Source organism: Canis aureus, chromosome X, assembly GCF_053574225.1.
Source record: "Canis aureus isolate CA01 chromosome X, VMU_Caureus_v.1.0, whole genome shotgun sequence".
NCBI lineage: Eukaryota > Metazoa > Chordata > Mammalia > Carnivora > Canidae > Canis > Canis aureus.
The window spans coordinates 48,526,230-48,538,128 of record NC_135649.1 but is presented as its reverse complement, the minus strand read 5'-3'; the positions used below and the strand labels follow the sequence as shown (position 1 = coordinate 48,538,128).

General features: G+C 37.8%; 1 pseudogene; it reads right to left on the bottom strand.

Annotated features, from left to right (window-relative positions):
• Positions 1-205: 205 nt before the first annotated feature.
• LOC144308861 (small ribosomal subunit protein uS12-like) overlaps positions 206-11,899 on the bottom strand; it is a 43,925-nt pseudogene continuing 32,231 nt past the window's right edge.

The window sequence follows — 11,899 nt, the reverse complement described above, 5'->3', positions numbered from 1 at the left end:
ATTCTATATTAGATCTTCTGTTCTTTTTGTCCATCCTCTATTTTTCTTGAATTGTTTACACAAAGTTGGAGACTAGTATCTTCATTGTCAATGAATTACAGTCTTCCTAGGGCAATAGGTTTGAGAGATTCATATAACCCTTATTTATTTCAAAAGAATATTTATTTATTTATTTATTATTTTTTGGCATATGAAAATTAATTTTTTGTCATGTTTTCACCACCAAAACTTATGATCTTGGTCTTTCCTTCTTGCCTTTGTATAAGGCCAAGTGATAGACATTGTCTACGTTTTTAATGTACTTTTTTATTGGAGTTTGATTTGCCAACATATAACACCCAGTGCTCATCCCATCAAGTGCCCTCCTCAGTACTTGTCACCCAGTCACTGCATCCCCCTACCCACCTCCCCTTCTACTACTCCTTGTTGGTTTCGACAGTTAGGAGTCTCTCATGTTTTGTCATCCTCTCTGATTTTTCCCACTCATTTTCTTTCCTTTCTCCTATAATCCCTTTCATTATTTTTTATATTCCCTGTATGAATGAAACCATATACTGATTGTCCTTCTCTGATGCTTTGATAACCTTAAATGTACTCGAGGAATGCCACCAATAGCAAGACCTTTGTTACCAAATCTAGCAACCAGAACCTCATCCTTTTCCTCAATAAAATTCGAACAACCATCGCTGGGTACAAAGGCTGTGATTTTTTTTTGCCATTCTTGGTCATGTGGACCCTGAAACACTTCCTGATGGCAGAATTTGGCTCTTTGGCTTCAACCCTTACTTTTTCCAAGACAATTCCCTTTGCCCGGACAGCGCCTTCAAAAGGGTTGGCCTTCAAGATTGTGTTCAAATGAGCTTTCTAGTATTATTTATCATGCCACTTCTGATCTCATCAGTAGCTATGGAGCTTCCTGGCAGTAGGAATACTGGGACATTTGCCCACTCTGTCAGAGCCACAGGCCTGAGCAAAGGAGCTCTAAAGAATATTTTAAAAGTAAGCAAACAAAAATACATAGTATAAAATCTGGAGCTCATAAAATCTGGATGAGAAGCATTGGATGTGGTCATTCTGTCATGGCAGCAAGCAGCATCTAATTCACAAATATGGATGACTGAGGCCTGATGACTCTAACGGAATACAAATATCTAGGAGACAGAGAAGCAAAACTCCTCTTGATGAGGGTGAGAAGGGGCAGGATCTTTGTGGCAGAAGCTTGAAGTGAATGATGGGGAGGATGTCCCTTAGTATTTTGTAGGGGGTCTGGGAGAGATAGTGCTTCAGATTATAGTAATACATTTAGAGAAAAACATAAGCTTGTGAAGGCTCTTGAGATTGAAAATTTATGCAAGGCTTTGATGGACCTTGAGCTTTCTGGCTCACTCCATGAAAGGGCCTCTCATACACGGGGGCCTCTCAGAAGGGGAGACACCAGCTGTGAGATATATTTTAAAGTTCTAGGAAACCGGCTACACAGAGGGTCTGTGTTTATGTTATGAGTCACAGCAGGGACAGGTGGTGGGTCTGGAGCTTAATGTTTGCAAATGATGTCTCTGATTGCCAGGATAGTTCAGAGGAGTTGTTTGTTTGTAAGAGTGAGTTTGGAAAAGAAACGAGGAAATGAAAAGGCTTCTTTCTCCCAGTGACCATTTTAAATATAGGACTCTTTCCTCAAATTTGTTAAGGAAAAATGATACCAGTATACAAGGGATGTTGTAGCAGCTTATTTTCATCAACAAAATGTAGGCAGACCCTCCAGTGAAAAGGACTGAATGCCAGGTAGTACCAGCGTTGGGAATAATGTAAGACTGGATACATAAATGAATGAATGATGGGGGATACTCTGGATAAGGAAAAACAAAAAAAAAAAAATAAACACTCAATTCTTCTTAAATAGAGAGTCAGAATTCAAACATTGGCTGCCTGGAAACTCCATTATCTTGACCTTAAAGCTTTCCCTTTTTAAAAAAAAAAAAGTTTTCCCTTTTATTCCTGGATTTATATCTCTAGAATGTTATGTGCCATATGACAGATGTCCTAGCTTATCATCATAATATCTATCAATATTTTGGGGGTCCACTCCTCAGTTAGCAAGATTGACATCAAGGACATATTATACAGAACTCCCAAGGAAGTCAGGCCAAATACAATTTGCTGTATTTGATTAACTGCTTTGACAAAGATCTCAATTCGAGAACAAAAGAGAAACTTAGCAAGAATGGCAACAACAAAAAAAGAGGAAAATACAGCACTGCTCCATGTAAAAGTATACACACACATGTACACACATAGAAATAAACAGCAAGGGATCCCTGGGTGGCGCAGCGGTTTGGCGCCTGCCTTTGGCCCAGGGCGCGATCCTGGAGACCTGGGATCGAATCCCACGTCGGGCTCCCGGTGCATGGAGCCTGCTTCTCCCTCTGCCTATGTCTCTGCCTCTCTCTCTCTCTCTCTCTCTCTCTCTGTGTGACTATCATAAATAAATAAAAAAATTAAAAAAAAAAGAAATAAACAGCAAAACTTGTTCTGGATAGCCACTCCCCATGCCCTACCACTGGTGGGACTTTCATCACTCAGCCCATTATTAATCAAGGGGTGCTTGAAGAAGAACAAGGAGGAAATGCTCCACAATTCTAATGAGAACATTCAATCTGCAATTTGAGCTAGAGGATAGCAATGAAGAGAAATCTATTTCCTCCAAATTTTGCCCATCTGTTCTTCTAGGCAGATTTATGAAGACCCAATGAGATATCTGACCCATACTTAGCTCTATTTCTGTTAAAATTTGCTTTTAAAATTTGAACTAATTTATGATTGTGGAACAGATAGTGAAGAACATTAAGCCTCCAATAATTTTTACAACCTATTTAGCTTTGCAGTTGTGCTTAACTGTTGTCTGAGATATATAACTGTGCTTTTGACTGAGAGGAACTTCTTAGTCCAAAGACCTTTCTGCAGTATCTAGCCCCAGCAGCCAAGTTCCAGGTCTCAAACAGGCCAAATATTCTCTTGAATTCCATGTCTTTGCTTACATTGTTCCCTCCACCTGCTGTGTCATACACCTACAAGTACTCAATGTTTTTAATTTCTTGATGGTGTTGATAATAGACCTGCCACGCTTGTCATTGGGCTAAGAGGCTAGGGTTGGACACTCTAGGAACTTGAATTAACTCCATGCCAATATCTTGGAGAGGAAAGAGCACAGATTGGGGAAATAGAAAGATCAGATGTGAATTCTAGGCTCTGCCACTTACATGCTGTAAGATTCAATTAATGAAATCTAAGAATGCTATTCCGAAGAATTGAAATAATAAATGTTGTCTCATAGGCTTACTTTAAGTATTAAAGAAGATGGCAATGGAAAGCTTATAGCACACTAGCAGGTACAGTTCACAAGAGTTTTCTTAGTTCTGTAGAGAGCAGGGTCCTTTTCCATCTGAGTCTCATTTGTGTTCTATAAATGTTTGTTGACATTTCATAAATAATTGCCATTTGAGTGCCTAATATGTAATGTTCTGTTATTCTTGCAAATTAATTTCTGTTAAAATAATTCCTTGGCCTTAACAGGTCTTCCCAGCTAAAAACCCAGAGTGTTTGCCCGGCTTGGGTCTTATGGATTTCCACAGCACTCCAGGATGTTTGGGTAGGCTTCCCAATTTCATTTTGGTAATCAGTCCAGGCTAAAAGAGAAGTGACTCACTGAAGGTCCTATCATCAGGATACTTCCAGTCCTGGAATCCAGACAGCTCTTTTGACCCTCTAGCATTCTGCACAGCAGATTTATCACTGTAGCTTTATGCTCCCATGTGCTCTTTTTGGGGCTAAAAGGATAGTAGAGACACCCATACTATGGACTTTCCCAATGTCTACCTTTAAATACAGAAAGAGAAGAGGTGGAAAAGTTAAAGGAAAAAGAGCGAATATTGTTCCTCTCTTCGAACTCAACACAAAAATCATTCTGTTAGATTGAAAGATATTAAATCATTTTTGTAGGTCAAAAATGACTGAACATCAGCAATTTCATGTGGTTCAGTCAAATATAACAAATAATGTGCTATGTTTCCTACCTAATGTAAATGTTTGTGGTTTTTCTTTCTATAGTAGCCATTCCAAATGCTTTTTAACACATAATTATTCAATTGCACTTATGGCAATGTCATCTCTGCCATAGAATGGAGGGGATGGGATAGGAAGTAAACTTCTGCTGAGTGCCTAGTATGGGCCAGAAATGCTGTTAGGCATTTTAGCCACTTTTGCTCTATGCTCAAAAAGGTAGTACAGTAGACACCAGAATCTCTTTAATTTATCCACCTTTTCACTAAGTATGTGCTTGTGAAGCTCAGATAAGTTAATTACATTTTCCAAGTTTACACAGTCAGTAAAAAGCAGAGGAGGTGTTTTAACACATTTGTGTCTGACCTAAAGGCCTAAACTCTCTCCACACTGCAATATAGCTTTTCCTTTATGGTGAGCATTTAGGATACAGGGCCAAAGTTGATCTAAACTTGTTTAGTACAGTCCATGTGGCATCATAGACATTAAGTTGGTTAGCAATGTTTATTTTCTTCAAATGGGAATGTGTGTTAGGGAGTTTTCTGTATGAGTTTGGAATTTAGGAGAAATAAGTCATGGGCTGAAGTGATGGAATTGGACTTCCTATGCCTGACACATAATAATACCCAATAAAAATTTCTTGTGTTAATGAATTATTGTATGAAGTATAGATTTTTGAGAGTCACCAGCAAGTAAAACTGAATGTGTATTTGTCTAACTTTTTTCTATGCATATCCATTTTTCAAAGTATTTGAGGTCATACTATACAAACTATTTCATCATCTCTTTAGAAATAACTTTTATTGATTTTTTCAGTATAACTTTTATTTTTTTACTATTGTAAGCCAATTTTATTTTATTTTATTTTTTTATAAATTTATTTTTTATTGGTGTTCAATTTGCCAACATATAGAATAACACCCAGTGCTCATCCTGTCAAGTGCCCATCTCAGTGCCCATCACCCAGTCACCCCCACCGCCCGCCCACCTCCCCTTCCACCGCCCCTAGTTCATTTCCCAGAGTTAGGAGTCTTTCATGTTCTGTCGCCCTTTCTGATATTTCCCACTCATTTTTTCTCCTTTCCCCTTTACTCCCTTTCATTATTTTTTATATTTCCCAAATGAATGAGACCATATGTTTGTCCTTCTCTGATTGACTTAATTAACTTTTATTGATTTTTAATGAGTACAAATTTCCAGGATATAAAACTCAGCTGGTAAAGAAATCTGTTTTTATTTTGTTTTTTAAAAGATTTTATTTATTTATTTGAGAGACAGAGAAAGTGACAGTGAGGAAGAGAGAGCATGAGCAGGGGGAGGGGAAGTGGACTCCTCACTGAGCAGGAAGCCAGATGTGGGGCTTCATCCCAGGACCTGGTCCTGACCTGAGCTGAAGGCAGACACTTAACAGACTGAGCCACCCAGGTGCCTCAAGAAATCTCTGTTTTTATATAAATAATTTTAGTATGCATTTTGAGCCCCACTCTACCTATTGCAAAAAACCTAGTCTTGTCAGTTGAAGGTAAGCTCAGTCATCTCAGGGTTATTTTTTTTTTTAAATCAATTCAGTGTGACATAAATCAATTAAGGTTGGAATTTAAGTCCCAGAGTTGGGTGACTTCCATTACTTCCCTGAATCATGAATGAGTATTGGTAAGTAAGAATAATTTGTTTGGCAGCAGTTAGGCATGGAAGAACAAATAAACACCCTTAAATGGAGGTGGAGGGGGAAAATATATCCAGTATCCATCCTTATCCACCTGAGGAAGATAACATCCACTTGTTGGTTTGCGTATGGGAATTACTATTGTAGACAAATATTGTATAGCAACCTTATTCTTACCCTTTTTGAGGGATGATAACTAAAGAAATATATTTTCTTTGTAAGGGAAAAAGTAAATGTGGCAAGATGAAGTATTAGCTGATATATTTCCTGCCCCCTCACATACATCTTTTAACTTGTGATATTTCCCTTGCCCTGTTTGGATACCTGAGAAACTATAACCTCACAGGAATTCTAGGTGTCACCATAATGTGGGTATTGTATAATAGAAATGGCTTCCTTTCATATGCGAGTCAGAGAAGGCCCAAAGTAGATCACTGAGTTTACCATATCTCTCAGAGATGTATCACACAGTCCAGTGTTTCTGTGTTCCCAGCAGGGCATGGAACTTAGCTGAGCAAGAGTACTTATGGCCTCATGGTCAAGATGAAAGGTTGCAGCATGGCAACATTAAGCATATAGGTATACATGGGAATTCAAATATCTTAGGGGATGTTACCAAGGACAGTAAAGATCAAGACACTACATGAGCTCTGAGAATTTAGATGTAATATGATGAGAAATGGAGACATCAATTATTTGGGTTTATCATACATTAACAAAGAAAAACAAGAACTGAATTTTTGCTGAATTGGAGACAGTATGCTTCCTATTTATAACAGACTTGGGACTCAAATAGGTATTAGATTCAGTTACAATGTAGAAAAGTACACAAAATAACACTTCTTGTGTACCTGTGTGCTTTACTATGTCTTGAAAACTCATATCTGTCATATTTTCCCCCCTTTGTAAAAATTACATTTACTTATTGGAGGCATTTTATAAAACATAGCAAAATTTCAGTTCTTAATCAGAGCCAGAAATGAAATTTAATGATCTCAGACAAAAGAAGGTAATAAGGGGTGAGGGCAGGATCATTGCTCTAACCCTATATGAAGACCGTCTGGAAGTTTATTCAATAAATGAAACGTTCCTAGAATCCTAGTCATTTTCAGACATGTAACAGAAATAACAAAATTTAAATAATACAGACATACATGAGGTGAATCTGTCTATATTTTAAATGTATTCACGATGATTTTTGCCATATAGAATGTGTCAATATTTTGCTTATGTACAAAGTTCAAGATAAATAAATTTGGACCCAAAACAGTGCTTGAATGCTAATTGTATAAACCACTCTCTTAATTATATAAGACTGAAAGTCAGCTAAGCAGATTAGAAGTCTACAAAATTGAAAGTTTACAAAAGGAAATGTAGGACTTAGTCTTAGGAACAGGGTTTTCAGCGTCAGCCTTAGTTTTGTATCTCTTGTTTCATACTTACATATTTGGTGATCTGGGATAAGTAGCTTTTCTGAGCCTCCAGAATTTTCACTATTATTAAAGGATATTTAAAAAGTTACCACAGTGGAATATAAGAAATAGTGAAAGAGTTTATAAGGGAAAGGAGGGGAATGGAATGGGAAAAATTAAGAGAGGAGACAAACCATGAGAGACTCCTAGCTTTGGGAAATGAATAAAGGGTTGCAGAAGGGGAGGTTGGTGGGGGGATGGGGTAACTGGGTGACGGGTAATGAGGAGGGCACTTGATGGGATGAGCACTGGGTGTTATACTATATGTTGGCAAATTGAATTTAAATGAAAAAAAGTAAAAACTAAAAACAAAACAAGACAAAAAGTTACCAGTATGATGTTCCTCTATTCTAGCTTTTTAAGCTAAAGGGCATAATTACACATCCTCTGTTGATGTCATATTTTTTTTTGATGTCATATTTTTCCTCCTTTTTCCGCTTCCCCTCTGTTTCCTTCTCCTTTTCCCCCTCTTCTTTAATCTTGGGAAACATAGCTAACACATTTAAAACAACACTTCCCTGAACCCTGGAAACACATCTAACAGAAAAGCATATAGAGAGAATGAGAGTCATCCAATTGCCATTTATTATGTGCTCATCCTTAGAAAAGTTATTTACCTTCTATAAGCCTAAGGTTAATCATCTTAAAAATGTAAATTATCGGGGCACCTGGGTGGCTCCGTGATCGAGTGTCTGCCTTTGGCTCAGGTCGTGATCCTGGGGTCCTGGGATCAAGTCCTACATCCGGCTCCCCAGAGGGAGCCTGCTTCTCCCTCTGCCTAAGTCTCTGCCTCTCTCATGAATAAATAAATAAAATCTTAAAAAGTGTAAATTATCACTGCCTTTCTTTTTTTTTAAAGATTTTATTTATTTATTCATGAAAGAGAGAGAGAGAGAGAGAGAGGCAGAGACACAGACAGAGGAAGAAGCAAGCTCCACGCAGGGAGCCCGACATGGGACTCGATCCTGGGACTCCCGGATCACGCCCTGGGCCAAAGGCAGGGGCTAAACCACTGAACCACCCGGGGATTCCCTATCACTGCCTTTCTTAAAGAAATTTTTTCAAAGAGAAAAGGAGTCAATCTAAAGAAAGTGTCTGGCATGTGTTAAGGCTTCTGGAATGTTACTATCTAACCTCATATGGCTTCCTTCAATTACAGAGATGACTGTGATATAAACTAAATAGAATAGTGATCAAACAACATCCCCCTCACTTAAATTAGGAGTAAAAACTTGAGTGAAGGACAACTGAATTTGAACATTCTATCATTGTGTTAAGCAGTACTTGATTCACAGGCAGGGATGGCTGAGGCCTGAGGACTCAACAGAATACAGATGTCTAGGAAAGAAGAAAGTACGACTTTCTCTGGCTGAGGGTGAGAAGAAGAGGGATCTTTGGCAGCAGCTTGAAGTAGATTATGGAGCAAGGGACATTGTAGAGGTGTGGGAGAGATGGTTCTTCAAACTGGTGTCTGTGCCATGTTTCCTAAGATGGTGGCAAGAATGTCTGTCATTCCACATGCTCCTCAGGAATGTGACCTTGCCTCTAACCCATCAAAAAGATGTCTATTTTCCCTTTCATTGAATCTATCCAGAGTCCTTGTATTTATTTTTGGCCAATAAAATGCAGCAGAAGTAATGTTGCAGAGTTTCTAAGGCTGTGTGCTAGGAAGTCTTCAGTTTTCACCTTGACCTCTTGGAATTCTCCTCTTTTGGAGCTCAGTTGACATGCTGTGAGCAGCACAGGCAGTGATATGGAAAGGCCCACATGGAGAATTGAGTCTCCTTGCTGCCAGCTCCAACTGAGCTCCCAGTCAGTAGCATGCATCAACCTTTAGTATGTACAACTGAGGCTATTTTTACACTTTTGACCATCCCAGCACTCCAGCTGAGACCATTTGAAACAAAAAACACCTAGCCAAACCATAGAATCATGACAAACAATAATAATAAACTGTTGATGTTTTGAGCCTTTATGTTTGGGGTGATTTGTTATGGAGCAGTAGGTAACCAAACACTGCCTACATTTGGTTTGGTAGAATATGGAAAAGACTATGTATATATTTGTGAAAGCTCTCAAGAGCTGATGAACTGTGACACCCTGGCCTACCTCATGAAAGGATATCTTTTATATGGGGAACTTTCAGAAAAAAGACACACATTATATTTCAAAATTCTAAAAGACATGGAGTTGCTTACAGATGCTACTACATAGTTAATGAGTTTTAGAGCCAAATGTCTGCATAGGATACTCTATTTTTTTTAAGAGTGGTAAGAATGGTCCCATGGTTTTGAAACATAAAGAAAGGAATGAAATGGCCTCTTTCCCTCTGATTATTTCATATCCTGGACTGACTTCTTTCATTTTGGAAGGAAGAATTTGATCAACATCCAGGGAGTGCTACAGTATTCTATAATCACCAATAGATCCTTACTATCAAATCCAATGAAAAAGACTGTATACACTACTGCTACAATTCAATTTGTTACACAGCAGAAGTAATGGAGAAGAGAAGGAAAGAAATCTTAGAATAAGAAAATAACATACTATATTTTATTAGAGAGAAAAGATTCTGACTATTGGATATTGGGTACCTTATTGTCATGATTACATCTCTAGAATGGGATATACAGTTGTTCCAGACAGTCAAAATAACATTCATTAACATTCAGTATATTCATTTCCCTGTTAGCAAAGATGTTGATGTCAGCATATCCAGAAATGTCAGGGAACCCAGTTCAGATATGATTTTATTATATTCACATAAAAGTGAGTTAAATTATTTGATGAAGGCCCACATTTAGAGATAAAAGAGAATTCCCAACAAGAGGGCAGCAATGAACCTGCAGAAATGCATGCAGAAAATTGTAGGCAGGAGCAGAGATACAAACAGCACATATATGTTTGTGTGTGTGTATTTACAGAACACTGCTGTCTCAGAACAATTCCTCTTTCAAAATATTATCTGTATCAGAGGCTTGCTGGCATAATTAAATGAATTGGCCATATAAAGAAGTTATCTTCCCTAATGGGCAGTCTTCATGGTGTTTTTGGTGGCCTCTGAATTCTATCAGGTATCTTGGGCATTTAAAAGATAAAATTAGGGGCACCTGGCTGGCCCTGTCTGTAGATCATGTGACTCTTGATCTTGGAGTTTTGAGTTTGAGCCCCACTTAGGGTGTAGAGGTCACTTAAATAAATAAGACCTTTAAAAGATAATTATTATTTTTTAAAAAAGATTTTATTTATTTATTCATGAGAGACACACAGAGAGAGGCAGAGACACAGACCGAGGGAGAGGCAGGCTTTCTGCAAAGAGCCCAATGTGGGACTTGATCCTGGGACTCCGGGATCATGCCCTGAGCTGAAGGCAGACACTCAACTGCTGAGCCACCTAGGCATCCCTAAAAGATAGTTAAAGAAGAAAAATAACTAATAGAAGACATATATCAGGTGACTACTCTCTAAAGGCTTAATTTACTTATATAGAATTCTTGTCAAATTAATCCCTTGCACATAAAATAGTTTCTTCCCTCTCTTCTGAGAACTCAGAGTGCTTGCCAAAAATGGGGATCTCATTGATTTCCCTATTTCCGAATGCTTGGAAGTGCTTTGTCCTTTCATTGGATATCACTTAGGAACTGAGGCCCAGACAGCATTCTTGACTCTTGTCTCCTTCCTGCAGATTCATCATTATGCGTGATATTTCTACAATATATGAGCATTTTGAGACTCAAGGAATACTAGAACCTCCCAAGCCATATGTATTCATCATGTCAATCTAAAAGGTCCAAATGAGTTAGGAAAAGCACAGTGATTGAACTTTATCAGCCAACTTGTTCCATTATATGGAAATTATATTATATCGTATTCATGACATAAACATTGTTTAATTTTCTTTTTGTTGTCACATTTCTAAAAGTTCCCTATGATATGTCGTGTTATTGAGTTCATGGCAGAGTTATTTCTGCTAAAAAAGAGAAGAGATGGAGTGGGAAAAATTAATGTGTTAAATTTTCAGACAGAATGGTTGGATGCATTACATTCCATATGCTTTCCTTTGAAACCTGGACAACAATTCCTTTGTACAGATCAGGAAGTTAGATCTTAGAGATACTAAGTAAACTTTCCAAGTTTACATGCCTTAAATGAGTGGCAGAACAGGAATTTTAACTCATGTTTGCTTATTTCCAAACCCTATGCTCTCCGCATGCTAATACCACGTTGATTTGTATTTAGATGGTAAGCTTTCAGAGTTTGAGGATTGTATAATTAGAATTAGCTTGATAAAGTATCCATGCCTCGATCATACATGTAAACACGTATTATGCTGTAGTTGGATAATAGGGCTTGGAACTCTGAAGAAAAGGCCTGTGAGAGAAATGATTTGGTTTGTCAGTGCCTTACATTTACTATGTGTACAGTAAGTATTTGTTGAGGAAATAAAAGAGAAAGAAAGAAAGAAGTTTATATTTGTTAGTCATTGGTTAGAAAATAAAGCTTAAAGAATATTTTTTAATTATGTGATTGAAAACAGAGTTGAGATAATTTTGTACAAGCTATATAATTAAATGCTTTTTATAAATAAAAGGAAATGGGAGCGCCTGAGTGGTTCAGTTGGTTGAGCGTCTGACTTTTGGTCTCAGTTTAGGTCATGATCTCAGGATTATAGGATCAAGCTCTGTGTTGGGATCCTGCTCAGCGT